The sequence below is a fragment of the Tenrec ecaudatus genome, chromosome 3 (genome assembly GCF_050624435.1).
Source record: "Tenrec ecaudatus isolate mTenEca1 chromosome 3, mTenEca1.hap1, whole genome shotgun sequence".
NCBI classification, from domain to species: Eukaryota; Metazoa; Chordata; class Mammalia; order Afrosoricida; family Tenrecidae; genus Tenrec; species Tenrec ecaudatus.
This window is the reverse complement of record NC_134532.1, coordinates 199,417,186-199,443,867: the sequence shown is the minus strand read 5'-3', so window position 1 is coordinate 199,443,867 and position 26,682 is coordinate 199,417,186. Positions and strand designations below refer to the sequence as shown.

At 45.7% G+C, this 26,682-nt stretch overlaps 1 protein-coding gene across 1 annotated transcript in view; it reads right to left on the bottom strand.

The window, feature by feature from the left end:
• Positions 1 to 26,682, bottom strand: part of PPARGC1A (PPARG coactivator 1 alpha) — a 119,778-nt gene that overhangs the window by 70,433 nt on the left and 22,663 nt on the right. The window lies entirely within an intron of this gene.

Below are 26,682 nucleotides of genomic sequence, written 5' to 3'. Positions count from 1 at the left end.
CCCTGCAAGAGAAAGACAAGACTTTCTACTCCATAAAAATTAACCTTGGAAACCTGCAGGGGCAGTTCTATCCTGTCCAGCACGGTTCTCGTGCGTTGGCAAAGACTCAATAGCAGTGAGGGTGTTTGCTTGTTTCCATGCCTTCATAATAAGGAGGCATGGTAGTGCAATGGTGAAAAGTTCAGCAACTAACCAAAGGCTCGCGGTTCAAATCCACCAGCTGCTCTACAGAGAAAGATGTAGTAATATGCTTTCAGAAAGATTAGCACTCTGGGAACCCTACAGAATAGTCCATTCTATCCTACAGGGTCACTAGGGGGTTAAAATCCACTAGATGGGTTTGGATTTTTTAGTTTGTACCTCCACAATAACCAACAGTCAGTAACATGATCAGTTCCAACTCACAGAGACTCCACATGGGTGTCAGAACAGAATTGTGATAGGCAACGTGTCTGGTGCCTGATTAAAAGAAAAACAGCAATAGAATATTAGGCATCTCTTCTGCAAAGATTCAAATATCCAACGTTTCCATTCATGCTAAAAGAAAAGGTGACAAATTGCTGTACCTTCCAAACCATACCTCTAGACATCTTTGTTCATTTTATTTTCACAACCTCTTTTGGGGGAGGAGGAGGATAAGAGCTCACTGAATATTCTAGAAAAAACACATCACATGATCCTTTGCTTCTAATGAGTTGTTGCAGTTCAGAAGTTTCCATTACATTCTTACAATTAAGTTGCTAATAAACTGAGGAACCACTAATTGACTTATCCATCTCGCCAACTCAACACGTAGCTAGCAACCTAGAACATAGTCTCCATCATGGCCACACACACAGCACACACAGAGAGAGTCATGTTTTGCAACCCACTTAGTGATGAGATTTGACTCGGAGACGTTGCACATTGCCCCTGTGCTCAAGTTGACACTCTGATTGGGGCCACACATCCTCACTCCCATTGGTATCAAGATGTACTGGGGTCTGACTTTATTATCAGAACCAACGGCAAGATGCAGTAGCACTGGGGCCAATGCAATGGCTGCAGACCCAATATAAAACATGTATGGTGATTGAAACCACAGAATCTTAGGTATTGCAGTCAATTTCATAGAGTACCAAAAGGTCATTGGATTCAATTTATACTCGATGTTGAGCACAATATTGAGAAAACACAGGAAGGCAAATGATCTTATCAGTTGTCTGCGATTCAACATTGACTGACTGTATAAGGCAATGTACCGATTACCAAATAAATGCGCTACCTGTGCCGAGCCTTGTATTTGGCTCACCAACTTCTTGACCCGAACGTAGCATTGTGAAAGCATGACCGACTACGTCAGCATTGCCGTATTAACTGCTCTGCTCAGGCTTCGCTACAAGTCCACCTTTCATTGGCCTGTGTCGCAATATTCTAGTAACATCAACGTTTGCTGAAATTGTGCCGTGTGATCACAGTGCTGCTGTATGATTTGACTTGAGGGTGCTTTAAAAGCAGAAACGTTAAACATTGGTAAGATCCGGTGCTCCCCAGGCATCCATATGCCTCAGAATCACCCGAAGATGTTAAAATGCAGGCTGTGATGGAGGAGTTTGGGGGTGGGACCAGAGAGCCTGCATCTCTAACAAGCTCCCAGGTGAGGCTCTTGGTTACGTTATCTACTCAACTCATACCCTCTAGCACTGCCCCTGATCATTCTATGAAGAAAAAACATCTGTTTAATTGGAAATAACCCCCCGAGGGAAGCACGCCATTCCCCTTTTGAATGAAGATCCACATGTATAAAAATAGACATGTGTCCTTTCGTTCATTCTAACTCAGGTTGGGAATGGGAAGTCTTCAGACCAGAATTGGCTCAGGCCCACGTGTCATTGGGCTAATATAGAGCTTGCTCGCCAATGGTTGTAAAGATTCTTTGGTTAGTTACTCACCTCTATGCAACTTGAATTTTCATCTGAAAAAAATCTAAGATTTAAAATAAAAGCAGAAGGTATGGGAAAACTAGAATTGAAGGAACCGTTGATCTGAATTTCTGCCCCCCCCCCCCCAAGGAGCTTCAGAGGCATAATGGGTTTCGTGTCAGGCTGCTAACCACAAGGGCTGAGGTTCAAACCCATCAGCTGCTCTTCGGGAGAACCATGGCCCTGTCTGTTTCTGGAAAGCCTCAGACACCGCGCAGGGGCAGCCCTACTCTGAACTCCAGGCTCACTCTGAGTTGGAAACATCTCTATGGAAGTGTGTTTCTTTTTTTTTTTTCAGTGTTGTCCTCCCCTATTGGACTGCTGACGGGCTCAGCAGTTCAAAACTAACAGCAGTAACTCAGTAGAAAAAGAGTGGCCTTTCCACTCCCATACAGAGGTTCAGCTTTGGAAACCACCTCAGGGGCAATTCTAAGTTGACCTACAGGTCGCTATGAGTCAGAACCGACTCCATGGAAGTGAATTTGGTTTGTGTGTTTTGGAACAGGGAGTACCACTCCCATACCACTCCATCACTTCCCTGTCTGACTCCCACAGCCATATGCAGTCACTCCTCTGGTTCTCTCTTTTTAATTTCCCTTGTTTAGGCTTTTCCATGCAGTATCCAGGACACAAAGTGTTCTCCCCACATCTTTTTTGTTTGCTTGCTTGCTTGTTTGTTGGTTTATTTTATGGACATTCTGAGCATGGTTCAAGATCCCGTTGGATTTCTCTGGAAGGCCTCTGAGGTACAAACTGACAGTTTACACAGGACAACAAACTTAAAGGTCGTCAATTTAAAGCCACCCTGTGGTGCATCGAAGAAAGGCCTGGAAACTGACCTGTTTAAAGATTACAGCCCAGAACACCCCATGGATCAGTCCTGGGCTGTACTACGTGGGGTCACCGTGAGTTGAAATCAATTTGACAGCAATAGACCTGTTTGCTGTTGTCTCGAGGTTTTTGTTGTTGTTTGGGGGAGGGGTCTTGTCTTTTTAATTTCCCCCATGCCATGAAACATAACTTTTGTGAAGAGTTATGTTCACCAACCTAACTCTTGTGAAGTCTGTCTGAGCACGTGAGCCCACATTCACATTTATCATATGAAATCTATACAGATTGGAGTCACACAATACATGCATACAGAGCACATGCCCAGATATGATTACAGGTGTGTGAACATGTGTACACCAAGGTTACGTGCAGAAAACGAAGGGATGGTTGTGAGTGGAAGACACTCCGCATGCCTTTTAGAGGAGGAAAATGCAACGGGGTGCGGGCAGGGAATGTTATGCATAAAGAGCAATATTTACGATAAAGTCTTTATAATTGTTCTATTCAGCTGATTATGCATTCAGAGATGGAAAGGAAGTTATGTCATTTAGGTTAGACATATTATAAGGAGGAAAAGTCGACTAGATGGCTCTCAACCATGGGCTCCCAACGATGGGCGTGTTTCCATATCTGAACCTGGCGATGACGTCAAACCAAACCCAACCCATTGCCAGCTAGTCAACTGTCCCTGAAGACAGTCTCGTGTGTTACAGCGTAGATCTGCTCCAGGTTGCTAGGCACTGTGGAGTCAGTTCTAACCAACAGGGATGCCATGGACAATCGAATGAATCATGGCCTGTCCCTGCACCATCTTCAGAACTGCTGTTATGGTTGAGCCCATGGTTGGAGTCACTGTGTCCAATCCATCTCGACAGGATCTTCCTGTATTATTTATGGAACACATAACACACATTTCTATAAATGTGCTGATCGGCAGAACGTTCTTTCTTGGAGCCACGCAGAGTTGCCAACCTGCATGTTACTCGTCAAGCCCACACTCCTTGCTCCACTCAGGGACCTTGAGACCGTCCACCGAGGACCACTGGGTGGATTCCAACTCACAGTGACACCAAAGGGCAGAGAACTGGCTCCCTTAAGAGTTTTAAGTGGTGATCTTCAGAAAGGATTCCTGCGGAAGGTTACATGCGACACTTGAAATAACTCCTGCTCTATATTTATACTCTCACGTAGTTCATCAAGGTAATACTGAATGCTTGCTATCTCCTACCAAGAGGAATACATAGAAACTTGGTAAAGATATGAACACATTAGTAAAAGCAATTGATTAATCAATTATTTGAAAGGTTGTGATTGCCTTCCATGTCCAAATCAATCACCATGGGGTAAAGTATGGGATGTCCAGGTGAGGGGCACAAAGAGGCTGATAAAGCCACGGGGTCTGAAATCAGATCGTTTGGGCAGGGGACCTGGGTCTTTCACAGACAACGCCTGGATCACTGAGATAAGCAGCTGAGTTTTCCTGAGACTTGATTTCCATTCTATCATAGAGAGAATAAGAACAATCCTCTCTCATGGATGGTTGTTAAATTACGTGACTTCAGATCGGGGAAACCTGGATTTAAGTGACTGTTAACTAAGCCCTGGGATGCAAGGGTGCTAACTGAAACGTTAGAGGTTCAAGGTCACTCAGAGTTTCCTCAGAAGACAAATCTACGATTGCATGGAGAAAACAAAACCTCCGAACTCTATGGATGAAGTTCTACTAGGATACCTTTGGGGTCACCAGGGAAGGGCATCATGCTCAGTGAAGCAGAGGGGCAGCAAGAGAGAGGAAGACCCCCAACGAGATGGACTGACACAGCAGCTGCAGCAGTGGGCTCAGGTCTAAGAGCAATTGTCAGGATGTCGCAGGACGGGGCCGTGTTCATCGTGTTGGGCATCACAATAAGTTGGAACCAACTCGGTGGCACCTAGCAACAACCACAACCACAAGAGTGGGCGTCTAGAAGGCAACTGGTGTTGATGTCCTCAAAGACTGCAGCGCCTTGTTAAGTGAGTGAGAGGCACCATGAAAATGTCACTCCCCAAGGACAGGTTGGCGTGACCGCTGTCAGCTAAGTCCCCCAGTCTCTGTTCATTCTGAGCAGTCAAGGGGCATGCAGTACCCGCCGATGTTTTCCAACTCTGGATCTAGGGCGATGCTCCTCCTCTACGTTTACAGTTCTCTGTCATCCGGTGGGGCCTGGACAACTGAGTCAATCTAAGGAAACAGGCTTCCTCCCACCTGTATGGTTCCAGCACCAGCGACTCCCCACAGGACACCAATGGTATTGAAATTCACATTCCCCCCATCTGTTGTTGATTTCACATCATTCATTCATTCCATTACTGAAAACAGATAGTTTTCAAGGCAGAGTTCAAGATGCAAAGGTTTAAACAAGGGATTAAGGCAAGAGATTCCTTATCAGGTCACGCTGGTTTTGCTTGTTTGCACTTTTCTGTTCTAGGGGAAACCTCTTTTCCACAGAGGTTTCAAGTAGCCTTCTGCTAACGTGTGAGCGTGGGAATGCATCCGGGATCCTTTCTGATGCAGAGAATGCAGGAACAGCATGAGCTCTTCCAGATCCCACATAAAATTTGATCATGGATGGACCTATCCGATTACTATAAATGCCGGCAAGTTTCCGATAGCTACCAGGCTGTGACTGGCCTGACAGAGGGGGAAGGGGCGCACATGCTCAGATAATTCCGTTGACTTAGCAAATAAACATAGCCTGAGAGGGGGGTCAAATACAAACCCTCTGTAACTAAAGATGCCCTGGTCCTACAAAGATACGTTTTTACACAGGCGTACCTCATTTTATTGTGCTTTCCTTCATTGCACGTTGCAGACAGAGTTTTAGTTTTGGGGGGTGTGTGTGTGTGTGTGTGTGTGTGTGTGTGTGTGTGTAACAAATCAAAGTTTGTGGCCACTCCATGTGGAGAAAACATCTACCAGCGTCATTGTTTTCTACCACCTTTCCTTTATTTGCACAATATTTATCATAATAATTCAAATATTTTGTTCATTCCCACAATATTTCAGACCAAAAAACAAACGAAGCCACTGCGACTGAATCGATTCTGACTCAGATTGACCCTATAGGATGGAGCACAATGGTCCCTGTGGGCTTCTGAGGTTGTAAATCTTTAAAGGAGCAGAAAGCCTCATCTTGCTCCAGTGGAGTAGCTGGCGGTTTCAGACTGCTCACCTTGTGGTTAACAGCCCAACTGCTAACCCACGATGCCACTCACAGGATGCTTTACAATGATGGTCTGGAACTCAACCCCTCTGTCCCCGAGGTAAACCTATACTGATACTCTAAATTTTTCTACTATGTTTGGCTCAAAGACCTGGCTCACACTTTAAAAATATTTAACTGGGTGCATATCCTGGATAGAGGTGTGTCTTGCTTATTTTTGTATGTCATGTATCTAATAAAATTCTTGGAAAAGAGTAGGTGCCGTGTAGATCCTGCATGGAGGATTGAAACAAAAAGGGTGTGTGTGTGTCAGTGTACGAGGAAGGAAGGGAAGAAGCTACCTCATCACAATACAAAGCTGGTTGAAATCCTTTCTTAGTCTTTATGACTCCTGATGAAACTTCTACCCAACATCCCTCCTTATCTTGCTGGAACCAACCATTTAGCACTCAACACAATGACCAGCAAGAACATCAGACTGTTATCTTTCAAAAGACCCAACCTCTAAATCAATGGTCATCTGGGATGTTCCGTTCAAAAAAAAAAAAACCTCACTCCCGTTGAGTCCATGCTGACTCACAACAACCTATAGGACACGGTAGAAGGGCCCTGTGAGTTTCCAGACTGTAACTGTTTATGGGAGTAGAAAGCCCCTTTCTCTCTCAGAGCTGCTGGTGGTTTTGAACGCCGATCTTGCGGATTGCAGCCAACTCATAACCAACCACTACGCTCGCCCCCAGGACCTTCCATCAGTCCAAGCCAATTGAATGGTAAACACTGAGGTAAAAGGAAGAAAAATGAACCTGCTATGCTTGATGTTAAGGAGCCCAGGTAGCTTAGTGGGTTATTTGTTGGTAACAATCAAAAGGTTGTTTGTTCAGATCCACCAAACACTTGGCAGGAGAAAAATGAGGATGTCTGCTCCAGTAGAGTTGGAAATCTACTCTGACAGTTCTACCCTGTCCTGTAGGGTCATTTATGAGTCACAATTAGCTTGATAGCCTTGGGTTATACTGGAAGTTACAGAATGTACATCTAAGGACACTTTCAGATTGATTCAATTTTTCTTTTTATTTTCTGTATCCATCCAATATATATAAGAACTTACGACAGTCCAGACACTTAGGTAATGAGACTGCATCAGTGAAAGCCGTAGCTCAGGTCCTCAAGTAGCTTCCCATCCATTGGGGCTGACAGAGGAGGCCAGAGGTAGGCAGATCACAAAGTCAAGGGGGAAGCCCAGTTGCTGATTGTGGGTACATCGGAGAGGCAGTTAACCTCTCTAGGTGTGCTGGGGAGAGGTGTTTGGGGGAAGTGAGGTAGGAGGGGAAACCCAGATACCAATATGGAATTGGCCAAGTACAGACGTGCATCCTGGAATCCTCTGAGCCAAAAACAAAACAAAGCAATGCAACTTCTATGCAGAAAAAACAAAGCTGTCATTTGACTTGGAAAATACTGACCATTCAACAGCTATTGAATGAAGGAACGCTAATGCCAGTGGCCTTTAACTTCCACCGGCTTCTCCCACCCGCCAAGGAAAATAAATGGTTCCTCAGACAATCCTCAGAGGCATAGCAAAACACTGCCCTCTCTTCCCCCACCCTCCACCTATGGAGTTTTCACACTCTATGTTAGCGTTCTGCGCCTTTCCAGAACATGCCACCATGCCCACACAGACAATGGAACATCCATCAGCGACAATGCCAAATGGGTGCAGGGAGCAGTGGGAACCAATAGTCTCAAGTAGCGATTGTCTCTTGTGTAGGACTCCCGCTTCCCCCGACCCTGGACTCACCAGTCATTGCAAACATCCACAAGTGGATGAAGGTTGCTTTAACGAGCAACAGCCCTTTGCTGGGTGGTGCTCGGCGACCATCCACATCGGAGGGAAGCCTGCCCCATGCTCAGAGTCACGGGGCTCCTGATAAAGTCACACTGTGACTCCGTGTTGTCCCTCCACAGGTTCAGCTTCTTGACAGAGATTATACCCCTGGCCAGTTGTAGGGGTGCGTTGGAAAAGTACACACTGATGTTAGCCGCTCAAGTAGGCACCAAGGGCATTTCCTTTTGGCTTCTTTCTAGAGCTTCCCAATTTGGTCATGTCCTGAACCTCTACTTCTGACAGGTCCATCCACTGAGCTAGGAACTGTGCTAAGTGCTGGGGGCCCAAACCAAAAATGATCCACTGCCCTTGAGTCGATTTCCACTCATAGCAACCCAACAGGACTGAGGCAGAGCACCCTATGGGTGTCTAAGACTAAATCTTTAGGGGAGCAGAACCCTCAGCTTTCTTCCGTGGAAGGGCTGGCAATTTTGAACTGCTGACCTTGCAGTTAACAGTCTAATGCACAACCCACTGGTGATAAAAACTGACAAGGGCTCTCCCTCCCACCAGAGTGAGATCTGTGACAATAGGTGCACAGGAAATACAACCTAGTGGTAAGTGGGCAGAACCCACACTCTCCACTTCACCAACGGTTGGCCCAGTGCTCAGAGAAAGCCTGGGAGATGTACCCAAATTGAGAATATGAGTCTTGATCGGCATGCTCTTGTATTTTTAATTCTCAAGGATGATTTATTGGTTTTGTAGAGCTATCTAGGAAGTCCCAGGGATTGAAGTTCCTGAAAATTGACCATTTCTTGACTTCTCATTATGTGCACACATCACCGCCACTGAGGTAATTCTGACTCATAGTGACCCTCTAGGAAAGGGTAGAATTGTGCCTGTGGGTTTCCAAGACTGTAACTCTTTACCAGAGTAGAAAGTTTCATCTTTTTTCCCTTGGAGTGGTTGGTGGTTTCGAACTGCTGGCCTTGTGGTTAGCAGTATAATTGTCATAGAACCCAGCAATTTTCTTATATTGCTTCTACATGTTATTTGAAGTGTTTATATATATATATATTATAAAATGAATATACAATTGTATAATATTATAATATATATATATATATATATATATATATATATATATATATATATATATATATATATATATATATGGAAAGCATGAATGTTTCTTGGCAGAGACGTAGCCATGGCTTCTGAGGAATAGTTAATATGCGTGTGCTTAGGGGCTTCAGGAAGACAGTCTTCCACATCCTAACATCAAGTTCACTGCTCAGCTCACAGAAGATGTTTGCCATTCATGTTCCCTGTGTGCATCTCGAATGGCTGGAACAATAACAATAAATGAGCAAATAGTGCCTGATGTGATGCATAGGTCGCATGATGACTAAATTCCTTTGAAAGCCCTATCATTACTTCCAAATAGAAACAATATAGGACATACATGGCAGGCCTTCCATATGTGTGCTACATGGCCAAATGTATGATAATGGTTGATTTAAGAGGAAGACTGCACTCATTGTTGGCAAATAATGTCAGAAGTGGGACTTCATGAAACACATTGTACATATAGTGTTTAAGGCCAATAGAATGATTAACATAGCAGCACTGCTTCCAGGGCATAGAATTGCAGAAGATAGTTCCTCAGGAATACAGTTAACCTTATTACAGAACAAGAACCCTATAGTCCTCACTGTCAATCATCTTGTCCTGATACAAGCCTCCATCCACCTTTCAGATCCTACAGGCATCCCGTGTTGCCTTTGAGTGCCCATGTGTTCATAACCGCACCAGGATTTCCTTTACCTGGTTTATTCCCTCAGGATACACACTAAAAGCCAGTCAGCAAAGGCCCCTCTCTGCCCTCCACACCCAGGAGCTGGCACAGCACTAAGGGGAAGCCTCTTTGAAGTGGACTCTTGATCAGTGACCTCTTGCCGTTTTGATCTCACACTCTAGATCCTTCCGTTTCTAATTCAACACCCTCTCATCAATTCCTTTAGCCGCTGCTACCTTTCTGCTCTCTGCTTATTGATTTCCTTCTTTATTATTCTTACCCTGTTGTTTATACCTTAAACTCGGGGAAACGGTAAAGTAGAAATTCCAATTACAATGCCCAAATCTGAAATAGTTTCCACTGCCTCTGGACAAGTAAATCCTCTGTTAATATCTTATTTGCTATTTGAATGAATGCATTTAGAACTAAAAGGCAAATGCCATCATCTGTAGGCATTTTAAAAGTTTGCTAAGGAGCCCTGTTGATGCCAATGGCTAAGTGCTGAGCTGACAACCACGGGGTCTGTGGTTCAAACTCCTCAGTAGCTCATGGGAGAAAGATGAGGTTGTCTGCTCCCGAAAAGATTCACAGTCATGGAAACCCTATGAGGTAGTTAGCTTATTGTGCCAACCTGGCTGATGAACCCACATGGGTTAATTGAAGGGCAGAGAGATAAATGACTCAGTGAGCCTCGCCTTTCTAGGTCTCAGGTCTCTTGTTCTTTGTGATGGCCAGACCAGGCTACAGCTGTCTTCGCCAGTTCCCTGCTTTAGTTGGCAAGGCTCACTGCCTGCAAGACATCCCTGAGGAGAAGCCGCATGGTCCTACCCTAATGGAGCCCTGGATGCTGGAGCAGCCATGTGGAGACCCCTGCCAGCACTGAGATGTTTACACATTCACTGAATCAGCTTTCCTCCTGCAGTTGGCATCATTGCATCTGTTTTGTGAGATGGAAGAGGACTTTGTGGATTGGTGTTGGACATACGGATTAATGTTGGACTTTTGGGCAGCACTGGGTTGGGATGCTTTCTTGATTCGAGCTTAACCTTTCTTTAAAACTCTCTCATATACACGAGTTTCTGTGGATTTGTTTCTCTAAAGTACCCAGAGGAACACACCCTAAGATGCAGTTCTTCTCTGTCCTACAGAGTCACAATAGGTTGGTGTTGACTCAGTGGCATTGGGCTCGGTTTAGCTTGCAGGTTTTATATCAACGTGTCAACAGTTACTGAGTACGTCAGATGCGCTAGGTACTTTCCATAGTACATTCTTCCCTTCCTTTTACTTGAAAGCTGTGCTGAATATATCATGAAACCATGTGTATTATTTTCCAAAAACATTTTTAAAAGTTTGAAACACATGAACAATACAGATATATAAAATAGCGGCCATCTAGCTCAGAAGCAACAAAGTCCACATGGAAGAACACACCAGCCTGTGTAATCGAGTGGTCACAAAGGGATCAGTTACCAGGCATCAAAGAACAAAAAATCATATCATTGACTGCACACCTCCATGATAGGATCGCTGAAGACAAATGGGTGCACAAGCAAATGTGGTGAAGAAAGCTGATGGTGCCCGGCTATCAAAAGAGATAGTGTCTGGGGTCTTAAAGGCTTGAAGGTGAACAAGCGGCCATCTCGCTCAGAAACAAATAAGCCCACATGGAAGAAGCACACCGGCCAGTGCGATCACGAGGTGCCCAAGGGACCAGATATAAGGCATCATGCAAAAAAAAAAAAAAGATATAAGTGTGTGTATGTATGTGTATATATGTGTATATGTATATATGTATGTGTATATATATATTATATTAAATGAAGGGGGAAGTGCAGAGTGGAGACCCAAGGCCCAAGTGTCGGCCAATGGAGATCCCCTCATAGAGGGGCTTAGGAGAGGAGATGGGTTAATTAGGGTGTGAGGTAGTATCGATGAAGAACACAACTTTCCCCCAGATCCTGGATGCTTCCTCCCCCCAACTACCATGATCCGAATTCTACCTTGCAGGGCTGGATAGGACAGAGGCTGTACACTGGTACATATGAGGGTTGGAGATACAGGGAATCCAGGGTGGATGATACCTTCAGGACCAAGGGCGTGAGGGACGATGCTGGGAGAGTGGAGGGTGAGTGGGTTGGAAAGGGGGAACTGATTACAAGGACCCACATGTGACCTCTTCCCTGGGAGAGGGACAGCAGAGAAGGGGGGAAGGGAGACCCCGAATAGGGCAAGATATGACAAAATAACGAGGTATAAATTACCAAGGGCATATGAGGGAGGGGGGAAAAGGGAGGGAGGGGGGGGAAAAAGAGGACCTGATGCAAGGGGCTTAAGTGGAGAGCAAATGCCTTGAGAATGATTGGGACAGGGAATGTATGGATGTGCTTTATACAATTGATGTATGTATATGTATGGATTGTGGTAAGAGTTGTTGGAGTCCCTAATAAAATGTAAAAGAAGAAAAGAGAAAAAAATGATTAGGGCAAAGACTGTACAGATGTGCTTTATACAATTGATGTATGTATATGTATGAACTGTGAAAAGAATTGTAAAAAAAAATAAAAATAAAAGGCATTTCTTCCCTTCAAAAAAATAAAATAAAATAAAATAAAATAATGTACAGGCTCTTAGGCTGTTAGGAGTATATTTAAAGATACTAATTCGCAATAAAATCTCAAAACATTACACTTAAAATTCATAGTTGAATAGACCTACAGTGAAATATACAAGTCCGGAGTCTCTCCATGCATAATCCTGTGACAGTGGTTATAGCCTTTCTTATTCTAATTTTCTGAATTGTTCCTTCCCCATTAACACTGAATCCAGAGTTGCTTATCTAACTTGTCTAGTTTGATCTCACCTAGATCGCTCCTTAAAAAAATACAAATCTCAAAGTATTTAAAGCATTAATTTTTGAACAACAAGATAATTGAAGGCATCATCCCATTTCTCCTGGCAATGACCCACAGGAATAGAAGCTTTAAGAGGGCAGGGGTTGTCTGACCCCCTTGTTTGCTGTGGCATCCCCAGTGGGCAGGATGGAATGGGTAACTAGTGAATGAATTGAGAACTCTAGGAAGCAATCCCTGGTTTATGAAAGAAAAAAAAAAAACCAAGGCTCAGATGATGTACAGCAAGTAATGGAGGAACTAGGATTGGAAACTGAGGCCAGTCTGATTCCTGGACAAAAGTTTTCACAACTTCCTCTCTCTGATGTCTTTGGGTTTCCTGACATACAAGAGAGAAGAAGGCTCCTCTCTGGGAACTTAGGCTCGCCCCTCTGATTCCTGGTGTTCTCCTTGTGAAATATAGATAAGTCCGTCATTAGGTTGTGTAGAGCCTTGAGATAGTCCCCTTGCATGGGAGTCTGTGCAGAGTTCAGAGAAGCAGGAGCTAGGAGTCAAATCTCACCATGGCTACGGCTACTTTGCAGACTCGCTTCCACAAGGCAAAATATTTGATTTCTAATAATTTTAAGGGAGATTGGGGGTGGATTAACGGGTAACAACTGTATGGACTCTGTGGATTGAAAGTTCTAAGAAAGGGCAAAGACGTGTTCCAAGAAGTAGGAAAACAAGAATTGGGCAATCACAGGGACAAACCTACACAATATCTACATACAACACCAAAGGAGGAAATGTTTCACTTTAGACTACCAATGGGGAAGGTCCCAGTAGTATAGAAAATTCCAGATTCCTGCCCTGGAGGCATAATGGTTACACGCTGGGCTGATAACTGCAAGGTCAGCAGTTTGAAACCAACAGCTCTTTTGAGGGACAGAAATGGAGCTCTCTACTACCATAAAGGGTTACACGCTTGGAAACTCACAGGGGCAGTTTTACCCTGTCCTATGTGGTTGCTATGAGTAGGCACTGACTTGATGGTCGTCCGTTTTTGTTTATTTTCCGTTTGGGAGACTGATGAGCTCTCTCCTATAGACCATTACAATGTCTCTGATGACAGCAGGGAACATGCCATTCAACTCAGTGCGGGACAGTGTGAATTAGAAGTAATGATGTAGCCTCCTGCCCCAGTCCTGCACCATCCTCATAAAGGTTGTCTGGTTTGAGCTCATTGCTTCAGCCTCTGTACAAATCCACCTGTCCGAGGACTTCCTCCTGTCACCAGACCTTCCACTTTAAAAAGCCTGAGGTGCTCTTCCACGTACCAATCTCTCCTGAGAAGGGGCCCAAAGTAAGTGCCTCCTAGCAATGCTTCCCCCAAAACTGATAGATGGAAATGGGAACATTTCTGCAAGAAGAAAGGAAGAAGTGGGGGCCATAAGAACAAAAAAACAAAAACAACACCAAAAAAATTTAAGAGGGGTGAAGAATCCTGAATGAAGACCACAGAGATGGATGAAAGAAGAGAGGAGAGAACCTCTTTAAAGAGGCCTAATACAACTCTTGGGAACACTCACCTCCTGGTCATTTTGAGGCCTCATGGGTGATCAGGCTCCAAGGGGCAGAAGGGGGATGGAGATACAAGAATGCCAGGTAATTCCAGTGGCATTTTGGGATATTTATCTCTACTCAATCAGCACGACAGCTGTTACCATAATACCCTGATCAATAATTTGCTACCCGAACCAGAACACCATGACCTCTAAGCATCATCTATTTCACGTTGAAGGGCAAAGACACACAGCAACCCTTTCTTCCTGTGCTGCTGAGGTGGGAGTGGTTGAGAGCCCTCTCATGTTTAGACAGCAATAAAATGCTGTTTTGTAAACTGAAGCAAAAATGCAAAATGGGCACCACATTCTCTTAAACATCATTGCACAAGCCCTGCGTTCTTTGAGACAAAGAATGAATAGGCTAAGGTACAACCACTAACCTATCGGAGCATTTGGATCCCATCACCAGACCCCACCTGGCAGGTCCTCAAGAGATCTTATTACCCAGGTAATTTTCCCAGCTCCCTACGAATAGCTCCAGGATGATTAAGAAGAGAGGACAGGCGCCCTGGCATACACGGGCAAGTGAGGCAAAGGGTTGATGGTTTGAAGACACCCCCACCACCTCCCGCCTCCCAGAGGCACCTGAGAGACAAGAGTGTTGCTGTACTTCTGAAAGGCCCAGGGAGCAAACATGGAATAAACAAGTGTGGTCCATAAGGTGTGTAGGCCGGCCCTTCACTCATTTCCTCAGTGTGCTGTGCCTCCTCATACAAAGAATCCCAAGCATTCACATACCCTTTTTTATGTAGCAACTTCAGGGACCCAGCCCTAAGCACATAGTAGAAGCTAGCAGCGTCCTCATTCCGTGAGGCTCTGAGTTCTTTGGGAGTAGCCAGGACAGTCCCATCAGGATGGGGTGAAAGCTACAGGCAAAGGAGACACGGTGACTCTTCACCAAAGAACACACAGGATGTGCTCTGCAACAGGCGGTCCTTGGGGAACAAAGGACCGAAGAACCGAGGCGGTGACCTGGAGGAAGGATTTGCGGTTCGCAGGGGAAATAGCAAATTAGTTTCTGCACCTTGGGAGCACACAAACAAGAAGTGGGGCAACCTGGAGGGCGCTTCAGTGCAGAGTCAGTCATGTGCTAAAGATTAACAGCCAGCCCGGATGGGTACAAAAGATCAGGACCAAGCCTGCCCCACGCCTAACACCTCATTGGCAGCAGACACCCATTGCAGGGCACCGAATGCCCACACCCCACTCATTCTCTGCAGAAATGGGCACCATTTGATCATTTCACAGTTAACAGGCCATCTCAGTAAAGCAATTAAACTCTGGCCAGTCATACATTTATATATATAAGCTTCCCAACAGGAAATACCCAATAACCTTAAAAACATCAACAAATATGGAAAGAAAACAAGCCCTGCACTGCCACTGAGTCGATTCTAACTCATCGTAAGCCTGTGAGAGGACAGAGTAGAGCTGTCCCTGTGAGTTTCACAGGTGGTAATCTTTACAGGAGTAGAAAGTCTCATCTTCCTCCTGCTGAGCTGCTGGGCTGGTGGTTTCATACTGCTGACCTTGCAGTTAGCAGCCTGACTTGTAACCCAGCAGGCCAGCAGAGGGGACGCAGTAGGACCCAAGCCAGGTGACTTCTGACTTAATTGTGGTTGTGGCGCGGGGATGTTGAGGTGATGGTTGCGGGACTCCTGGGGATCCGGTGTGGACAAGAGAGAACAGCTCTGTGTGATTGTTCAGAAGCACCTCCTCAGGCCTTCTTTCTGAGGGATTCGGGGGATCACACCACCATCTTTGGTGCTAGTCAGTGGAATGCTTACCCAGTTGTGCCGCACAGGGACCCCTCTGCTTTGATGCGAATCCCCCAGGAACACAGGAATGTGCACGACTGAGACTCATGACTGCCACCTGGCCGAGGGCCCACGCCAACCTTCGGGGAGATGCTGGTGATTAAGAGAGGCTCAGAAGCTGTCAGAGAAGCCGCCAGAGCACAATGTCTGAAACATCGATGTGGAAGTGTTAAGCGCCATCCACTTGGTTCCAACTCATGATGATCACATGTGCAAAAGAATGACACACGGCCCAGTCTGGCGCCATCCTCCAAATTGTTCTTCTGTCTGAGCCGTTGTAGCAGTCGATCCATCTTACCAAGGATCTTCCTCTTGTACACTCCGCTGAGCATGATGTCGTCCTCGAGACTGGTCTCTCCTGATAACGATGTCTCTCCATCCTCGCCTCTAAGGAACATTCTGGCTGTACTTCTTCCGAGACAAATGGGTTGGTTCTTTTGGCAGTCCGTGCCATTTTTAATAGTTTTTGCCAGCGCCATAAGTGAAATGTGTCAATTCTTCTTCGCTCTTCCTTATTCAGTGTCCAACTCTTGTATTCATATGAGGCAATTAAAAATGCCATGGCTTGGGTCAGGTGTCTTAGATGTCAAGATAACATCCTTGCTTTTCAATCCTTTAATGGGATCTTGTACTGCAGATTTACCCCCATGCACTGTGTCCTTTGATCTCTTGACTATTGCTTCTATGAACATTGCTTGTGGATCCAAGGAGGAAGAAACCCGTTCACGCTGTTACCTATCGGTGAGGACCTGCAACATATGTCTGAAACGTAGCTCTCTCATTGTCCCAACGGTCCATCCCTGTCCCACACTCATTGGGTGTCTTATTTCCTCAACTGGGTAACAGGACTGCTTGACGACAGGGGCCTGATTTCGGGCGTCTGTCAACCGGCCAAGGTCACTTACACCTTGCTCATACTGTGAGCCCCCTGCAGACCTGCTAGTTCCGCAGCACGTTGCTGCCATCTATCCGACCAGGAGTTGGCAGCTACAAGTGCGTGGGAAAAGGAGGGCTGATTTACCTCAGCACAATCTCAAATCATTGATGACGCAAGGCATCCTCTCTACTGAACCAGTCAGGGAGAAGCCATTGTGAGGTTGTAAACCATGCCAGGATTCCAAGGCTTCAATGGGATAAAACACTTCTACCCCAGCCCCAAGCACACACACAACGCCCTGCGCACACTCAGCAAAAGTGCTGGGTGGTAGAGAGCTGATGGAGTTGCTTGTGGAGACAGACAGACAAGAATTAACAGAGCAATAGCCTCGCAAAGAGGTGCTACTACGGAAGACTGAGACATACAGGGACTAGCCAGCCCTGAGTCTGCAAAGCACATTTCGTCACTGTTCTGCTTCTGAATGACACACTGCAAAGTCACCGAGGAGAAAACCTTGAAGAAAACTTTCATTCGCTATGGTGCTGCCTGCACATGCGCGCGCCTCTTGCTCTTTCTGGGCCTTTAAAGAAAAAAGCACAGGTCTGGAAATGCTTTTCTCTTCTCATCGACATTAATCATGAGAGCTTGAAACTGTAAAGATTTGGTGTTCACCAAAGGTAATGGAGTCATGTTTATTCCCATTAAAGCAGGCCTGTAAAATCCTCTCTTTTTATTTTTAAATAGCCATGAACCTACCATTTCAAAACGGCAGAGTTTGACGCCCTGGACTCTGACGAGCAGTGCTTCATATTGGGATGTTTTAGAAATCTCTATCAAGAAGGGAAAAAAGGTCTTCCTAGAAAGGAGGCCGAATGTGCCCCCTCCCTGCTGTAAATGGTTTGTTTAAGCTCTCTCTCTCTCTCTCTCTCTCTCTCTCTCTCTCCCTCCCTCCCTTCTTCCCTCCCTCCTGGCTGGAGGGTGGTGAGGGGGGAAGCCGACAGATTATTGGCTTAGTTTGTTAGGGCAGGTTAAAGGGATGCAGTCCCCAAAGACTCTTAGAAGAGCTTACCCTTGGGCTAAAAATAGCAGGCACTACAGAATTATCTTCAATACAACCAAACTTGTTCTGTACTGTGAATGCAGATAACTGTAATATGTTTCCATTTTTGGTCATTTCAGGAGTTTTTTTTCTCCCTTTTTTAAGTGCGGCTTGCGGTACCTGACTATTTAATATTTTTCAGGTTCTATTGGTCCCGTTTGCTCTAGGGATACTCCCCAGAAGGTGGGGTGCTGGGCTGAAGAGCCACTCTGGTTCAGCCACACTGCCTCCATGAAAAGCTAATGAGTAGCTGGACCTTAGCTGACACGGGATGCAGATTGGCATTGCTGTAGGCAAACCCAAGCCGGAAATGGTATTAAGAACCTACTATGTTCATTTTTTACATACCCGTAGTCATTTCTGCACCATTCTGTCTTCCTCCTATGGGGGCTGGGTGAGTTCCTGCACTGTATGAATAAAGGCCAGTATGCCTAAATTCTGATTTTTCAAGCTCTGTCCACCATGCTTGGGAGTTCTGGTGGCAAAGCAGTTATGTGTTAGGTTACTAACTGCAAGGACAGCAGTTCGAAACCACCAGCCATACCGCGGGAGAAAGATGAGGCTTTCTACGCTGGTAGAACTCTAGTCTCTGAAATTCACTGGGGCAGTTCTACCCTGTCTTGTAGGGTTGCTACCAGCCAGTATCAACTCCATGGCAGTACATTTGGCTTGAGTTTTATCAACTGTGATCCGTTTCTCTCTCTTCTTACCACACTGTCACCCTCTGCATCACCAAAGCATGTCATAAGCAACTGCACTACAGAATTCACCCACCGTGCTATCATTTAGGAACCCTGAGACACAATGGAAAGGCTCCCAGGTGGCTTAGGGGTTTCACGTTGGGCTGCTAACTTCAAGGATGGCAGTTTGAAACCACCAGGAGCTTCTTGCAAGAAAGCTGGGACTTTCTACATCTGTAGAGACAGGTTTCAGAAACCCACAGGAGCAGTTCTACTCTGTCCACCCAGGTCGCTATGAGTCAGGATCGGCTCCATGGCAGTGAGTGTGAGCTTCAGGAGCAATACAACGGTTCAGCCCTCAGCTGCTAACAGGAAGGTGAGCTCTTCAAGCCTTGTCTCCTTGGGAGAAAAGATCTGGTGATCAGCTTCCATTAGGATTACCGCCTAGGAGATTAGCACACTGGGAGAGGAGTTTGGGTCTACTGAGAGGTCATCTAGGAATCTACCAACTCAACAGCACCCAACAAATCAGTCCGTGCCTGTCCCGTTCATTCCAACTCTTGGTGGCCCCAGGCCTGGCAGTGTACATCTGTCCTTCACAGGATTTTCTTTTTTAAAATATAAAACTATTTATTGACCATGGTTCACCAGTATTTACAATAAAGTAAACAATATACAATTGGGTTAATATTCTGATGACTACAAAGTTACTTTTCCTGGCTCTAGCTGAACTAGAATAGCCCAGATACTGAGAAGGTTGAACCTACATGCAAAGGATGGGTTGGGATAAAAACAAACCATGCAGGTCAGCAGTCCAGAAGCCAAGTTAGTTCATCTATGTGTGCAGCAGGTCCGAAGCGGCAGCATCACTCACCGGCTTATTAGGCTTTCCCCAGCAAGGTCTTAAGACATTCCATGAATCACCTTTTCATTAATATAACACAGATTTTAACTTTCTGTAAAAATTTGGTTATCTAAAAGGAACAAATACCCAACTAAAAACCTTGAAGCCATACCACTATGAGTCTAGTGTTCTTTATTGGGGCAGGGAGATTTTGAGTGGAGGTAAGATTATTTTTTTTGCACCCACGGGATTTTGCAAATGAAGTTTCATTCTTATGATTCTACAGGTATGTATTTTGGCAGATTTTTAAAAGTTGTTCAATGAATTACTAGATCATTACCTTCATAGGATTTTTAATGGCTGACTTTTTTTTTTTAAGAAGTACACCACCAGGCCTTTCTTCTGAGGCACTTGTGGAACTTAGCAGCAGTCTCATGAATGGTTGGCACTAACCTGCAGACTTTAGACTAATGGTTCTCAACCTGTGGGTCGCAATGTCTTTGGTGGTCTAAGGCCATATTTCCGATGGTTTTAGGAATGGAGACATTGCACCCCTATCCGTCTCCAGGCAGGTCCGCCCACGTGCAGGGGGTCACCACAACATGAGGAGCGGTATTAAAGAGTCACAGCATGAAGTATTTAGTTCATTGTGCCAACCTGGCCAATAAACACATGTGGGGTTAATTGAAGGGCAGAGGGATAAATAGTTCGGTGAGCCTTGCTTTTCTATTTCTCGGGTCTCTTGCTTTCTGATGGTTTGACCAGGGTACAGCTGCCTTAGCCAGTTCCCTGCTTTAGCTGGCAAGGCTCACTTCCTGCAAGACATCCCTGAGGAGAAGCCACATGGACCTATCCTGATGCAGCCCCGGGTGCTGAAGCACCCATGTGGAGACCCTTCCCAGTGCTGAGATGTTTACACATTCACTGACTCAGCTTTCCTCCTGCAGTTGGCATGATTGAATCTGTTTTGTGAATTGGAGGAGGACTTTATGGATTGGTGTTGGAAATATGGGTTAATGTTGGACTTGTGGGCTAGGGCAGCACTGGGTTGGGATGTTTTCTTGATGTGCACTTAACCTTTCTATAACACCTCTCTCATACATGAGTTTCTGTGGATTTGCTTCTCTAAAGTACCCAGACTAACACACAGCATTAGAAAGGTTGAGAACCACTGCTTTAGACCATGCTGATGTTCAGGAAATGCTAAAAATAAATTAAACCAATCCTAAAACAGGATAGCCTGTCTTTTTTTATTTAATCATTTTATTGGGGGCTCATACAATTCTTATCACAATCCATACATCCATCCATTGTGTCAAGCACATATGTACATTTGTTGCCATCATCATTCTCAAAACATTTGCCTTCTACTTGAGCCCTTAATATCTCCTGCTCATTTTCCGCCTCCCTCCACACTGCCCCTCCCTCATGAACCCTTCATAATTCATAAATTATTATTATTTTAGCACATATTACACTGTCTGATGTCTCCCCCCACCACCTTCTTCTCTGCTGTCATCTCCCTCAGGGAGGAGGCTATACATAGATTCTTGTAATCAGTTCCCCCTTTCCACCCCACATTCTCTCCACCCTCCAGGCATCACCACTCTCACCACTGGTCCTTAAGGAGTCATCTGTCCTGGATTCTCTGTGTTCACAGTTGCTCTCTGTACCTATGTATATCCTCTGGTCTAGCCAGATTTGTAAGGTAGAATTGAGATCATGATAGGGGGGGGAGGAAACATTTAAGAAGTAGAGGAAAGTTATATGTTTCGTGGTTGCTTCCCTGCACCCTGACTGGTTCATCTCCTCCCCCAAACCCTTCATTAAGGGGTGTCTGGTTGGCTGCCAATGGGCTTTGAGTCTCCACTCTGCACTCACCCACATTTTCAATTATATGATATTTTGTTCCTTGATGCTTGATACCTGATCCCTTCGACAGCTCGTGGTCACACAGGCTGGTGTGTTTCTTCCATGTGGGCTTTGTTGCTTCTTTTTGTTGCCATAGCTGTGTTCTCACTCATCGCCTATCTTGCTATGACTTGATTTTTGGTGCATATTATTATCTGTACAGCTCTATCTAGATAAGATAGACTGGATGAATAGTCTGGAGGAGAAAACAACAGGACTAATGGTTCTGGGGGGACACAGGAGAGGGGGAGGAGGGGACAAGGAGGTGGTGCTGACCAACCCAGGAACAGGGGGGCAATAAGTGATCCAAAATCAGTAGCAAGGAGGCTGTGAGAGGCCTGGCAGAATTCAGCAAGGGCAAGGTGACCGAGAGAAAATACAGAAGCCCAAATGAAGGCTGAGCATGATAGTGGGACAAGAGGAAAGTAAAAGGAAACAGAAGAAAGAACTAGGTGACAAAGGGTATTTATAGAGGTCCCAAACTGGAATATACATTTGTAAATATATTTATATGAGTTTAGGGAAACAGATCTATGTGCATATATTTATAGGTTTAGTACTAAGGCAGCAGAAGGACATTGAGCCTCCACTCAAGCACTTACTCAATGCAAGAATAGTTTATTCTATTAAATTGGCATTCCAGGATGCACACCTTCCCAACATGATTGCTGAAGAAAAATGTGTGCATAAGCAAATGTGGTGAAGAAAGCCGTTGGTGTCCGACTATCAAAAGATATAGCATCTGGGGTCTTAAAGGCTTGAAGATAAACAAGCGGCCATCTAGCTGAGAAGCATCAAAGCCCACATGGAAGAAGCACACCAGATTGGCTGACCATGAGGTATAGAAAGGACCAGTTATTAGATATCAAAGAACTAAAAATCACATCAGTGGGTGCCCACATTCCTGACACGACCACTGAAGACAAACTTGTGCATAAGCAAATGTGGTGAAGAAAGCTAATGGTGCCCGGCTATCAAAAGACATAGTGTCTGGGGTCTTAAAGGCTTGAAGATAAGCAAGCGGCCATCTAGCTCAGAAGCATCAAAGCCCACATGGAAGAAGCGCACCAGCCTGTCTGACCACAAAGTGCAGAAGGGACCAGTTATCAGACATGGAAGAACTAAAAATTATATCACTGGGTGCCCACCTCCCCGATACTATCAATGAAGCCAAACGTGTGCATAAGCAAATGTGGTGAAGAAAGCTGATGGTGCCCAGCTACCAAAAGATACAGCATCTGAGGTCTTAAAAGCTCGAGGATAGCCTGTCTTACAGCATACTGAAATATAACACGATGTCAACCTAGAATCCTGGCATGAGTACACTGTTCCCCAATGATCAATACAGCTTCCCAAAGTCCCAGTTAAAGAGAAAGATGACCAGGAAGTCAAGTCCATCTTGGTTGTCACATCTTGGTTCTTTATGTTCACAGCCTAGAGGTGAAAAGAAGGCCAGAAACTTTGAGAACTTCTGAAAAATCTTCATCCATGGGCCAGCTTTAGCAAGCCCAGGATATTTCTTCCCGTGTGACTGCTTGTATCTTGCAAGAAATCAGCTAAATGCCATGCAACTATCCAGGGATATATAGTAACCCTTCCCCCACCATGCAACTGCTGTTCTGCAAAAGGTGAGCTATTGTCTTTGTAACTTCAGACAAAGCAAAAACAGCCCCCACTACCAAATAGTGACAAATATGGGAAATCTGGACCCAGTAAGAGGGTCGCTGTCAACCTGGCATGATGAGCAGGGTGTTGGAAGCTATTCACTGGGAAGTTGTAGCCAGACCTCTTCACAAGTGCCTAGAAAACCACTTGGCCATAGGCTGGTACAGAGATGGTCTGAGGTTCTGGAATCCTGCAACTGGATCTATTCCTTAGCTCTTCCTTGAGTGTGAGAAATTGCCTCTTGTCTGTCAGGGAGATGAGTGAATATTCAGTGACCTACAATAGGCATGTTATTGTTGTTAGGTGTGTTCAAGTTCACTCTGAATCCTGCGTCCCTACGTGCAACAGGCCAAAACACGCCCGTGTCCGGCGGCACCCTCGCCAGCCTTATTTTGGAGCGCATTGTTGTAGCCACTGTGTCAATCAGCTCCTTGAGGGCCTCTCCCCTCCCCACTGGTCCTCTGCTTTACCAAGTTAGATGCATGACAGGGTCTGCACGTGCCCCTTTTCATGGGTTTCACGTCGTGGTTTGCCTCTCTGCCATTAAAATCCTCCCTATGGCCTGCTCTGACTCGTCCGTCTCTTCGCTGAATCGGAAGGTCCGTTCACAGCCTGTCGGGCAAGCAGGCACCTGAAAGATGCCACTTCTGTCCTTTGTGTACAAAGGATCACTTGGAGAATCCACTCTCATCTCATCGTCAGAGTTTTATCATGTTTTTCCTGAATGGCTGGGAAGACCATGTGTCTGTTTTTACCTGGTTCTACCACTAGCCAGCCATCAAGTGATACTAGAGTTGGTATTTCTATAGTGAGCATGGTGCTGTTCTGTTCCCTAGATGGCCAATGAGGCCCCAGCTTAAACCATATGCAATTTGTAATCCAGATTGAGGGGCATAGCTAGACAACTATCATTTGGACATCTACAGGCAGAAGCCAACAGCCCAAAGAAAGGGAAGACACCCTCTTGCGCATCTGCCAATAAAATCTCATTTTGTACCATAGAAGACAGCGTACACCTTCTGAAATGTCTCACTGCCTCCAGGGCAGTGCTGATTCATAGCTCCCCACTGTGGGTTTCTGAGGCTCTAACTGCTTAGAGGAGTAGAAAGCTGAGTTACTCCACCACCACCCCCTCTGCCCCATGGAGCTACTGGTGGTTTTGAACACTGACAATGGGGTTTGCAGCCCAAAACATAACCACTCCACCACCCGGGCTCCATTAGGGGTGTCATATATCATCCCTTCCCTGGTAATGACTTCCAAATTCAACCGACACCCAAATCACCCATCTTCCAATGAGTGCATAGTTACAATCCCGTTTCTGAGCATAGCGTCTGTGCAGGATGTCCTTTGGACTGGCTCCTTTAAGACTTATTTGCACCTGAGGTGGGAGGGCATACTGAAGTCCTGACAACCCCAGCTTTACACCTTGCTCCAGCCCTGCCCCTGCATTTAATTTGCATGAACACTACCCCCACCCCCACCCCGCTGATCTCCATGGAGAGTCCTGAGAGGGCAGGCCAGCCAGTCTTACACAGCCTGGAATCAGCTTTTATACCACGGAGGAAAGGTTGGGTGGAAAGGCCCACCACCAGAACAATTAATCTGCTCACTTAGGGACCATCCGCTGGTTCCAGAATAGCCTGCAGGTGAGTGATGGACAGGGTCATCATGCCTATTGTATCAGGGGCGATTATGAGCACCATAAAGAGAAAGGGAAAAATGGAACAAGGAGAAGAATTACTCCTGAAAGGGACATGAAAAGACACACAACAGCGTGTGTACAAAGGCTACGCGGGGGAGCCAGCCCGGGGAGCCCGGCTGCTGACAGTGGCTGGGGTTGGGTAGCGTTCTTTGAAATTGCCAATGTTTGAATATTCATGAGAGGTCATGGCTTCACCAGAACCCGGGCTCCATCCAGAGAAACTCAAGCTGCCCATCCTCACAACCTCAGGGAATGGTGGCAGTATTTGCTGAAGGAGTTTCATTCAGGAAACCACAGCCAGAACCTGCCCTGGGTTTCCAGACAGATCTCGGGAACTCAGCCTGTACCTTCCCTAAAATCCTTTCTCCAGAACAAGTAGCACATTGGAATGGTCATTTTGTGAGCCCTAAGGCCGATGATTTATTGATATGGGTTTCTGAACAAGATGGGGTGGGGGAGGGAATAATTACTCTCAGCTCCTATATCATAAGTTCAGATGTTCTGTAGGAATATATACAAGTGAGCTGTGTGTGGTGACGGGGAGGGGGGCGGTTTTATTTGGGGTGGGTGTAAACTAAGGAGTCCTGCTAGCATAGTGGTTATGCATTGGGTTGCGAATGACTAGGTTAACAGTTCAAAGCCACCAGCCCCTCTGCAGGAGATAGACAAGGCTTTCGAGTCTCAAAAAGAGTTACAGTCTCATAAACCCACCAGGGCAGTTCTACCCTGCCCTACAGGGTCACGGTGAGTCAGCATGGACTCGGTGGTGCTGAATGAGTAGGGTAAGCAGGAAGACACAGACAGGAAGGAGGAGTTGGTGATTTCACGGTGAAGCAATGTGGGACATTCCTTACTGCATTCTACTTAGCTGCATCTGTCTGGACCCATGGCCCCGGCGGCCATCAAAGAGCTTTACTATTGGAAAAATATGAACCCATAAATTCCTTCTCAGGGAGAACCCAGTTCTACAGATGTTACGATGCCAATCACCGCCTTCTCTTTTGAGTGCTGTGAGCCCCACAGGACGGTGCCTGGAAGAAAAGCTTCACGCCTTAAAAAGACATTGCTCATACACAGGGGGTGAAAAACAAACAAACAAACAAAACCACGGCCATCAACTTGATTCTGACTCGTCATTACCCCATAGAAAAGAACTGCTTCCTAGGGCTTTTGAGACTGTAAATCTTCACGGGAGCAGATTGTCTCCTCTGTCTCCTACAGAAGAGTGGTTAACGGATTCGAACTGTTGACCTTACGCTTACCAGTCCAACACATGGCCCTCTACGCCCGTCCTCCACCAGGGCTTCTTATTCAACTATATGCTTCCTTTATCTCTCGGATCCCCTGGGCCCAATCCCCATCGATCCTGTGTGGATAAATGAGCTCACTCTTTATGAAAGCACACCCATAGAAAACATTCAAAATCATGTGCATACCTTAACATGTTCCTAACTTAACATGTTCCTACCTTAACATGTTCCTACCTTAACATGTTCCCTACCTTAACATGTTCCTACCTGAACATGTCCCTACCTGAACATGTCCCTACCTTCACATGTCCCTACCTTCACATGTCCCTACCTTCACATGTCCCTACCTTCACATGTTCCCTACCTGAACATGTCCCTACCTGAACATGTCCCTACCTGAACATGTTCCCTACCTTCACATGTTCCTACCTTCACATGTTCCTACCTTCACATGTTCCTACCTTAACATGGTGAAAAATGGGTAGGGTAAAATTGAAGGGCAGCACCATACAGCGGCGACTGGAAAAGAGGAGCTTCTTGCCTATAAGTTAAACCCAAACCCGCTACCCCTCCAGCCCACCTCACCCCCATGTCAAGTCCACCCCCCGGTCACCCTCATGTGTGACAGATTAGAAGAGTGCTCTATATGGCTCTCGATGGCTAGGATCTTTGGGAATTAGACCACCAGTTCTTTCTTCCGAGTCACCCCTGTGTGGATTCAAATCTCCCATCTTTGCATGAGTCGCAGAGTGCCTAA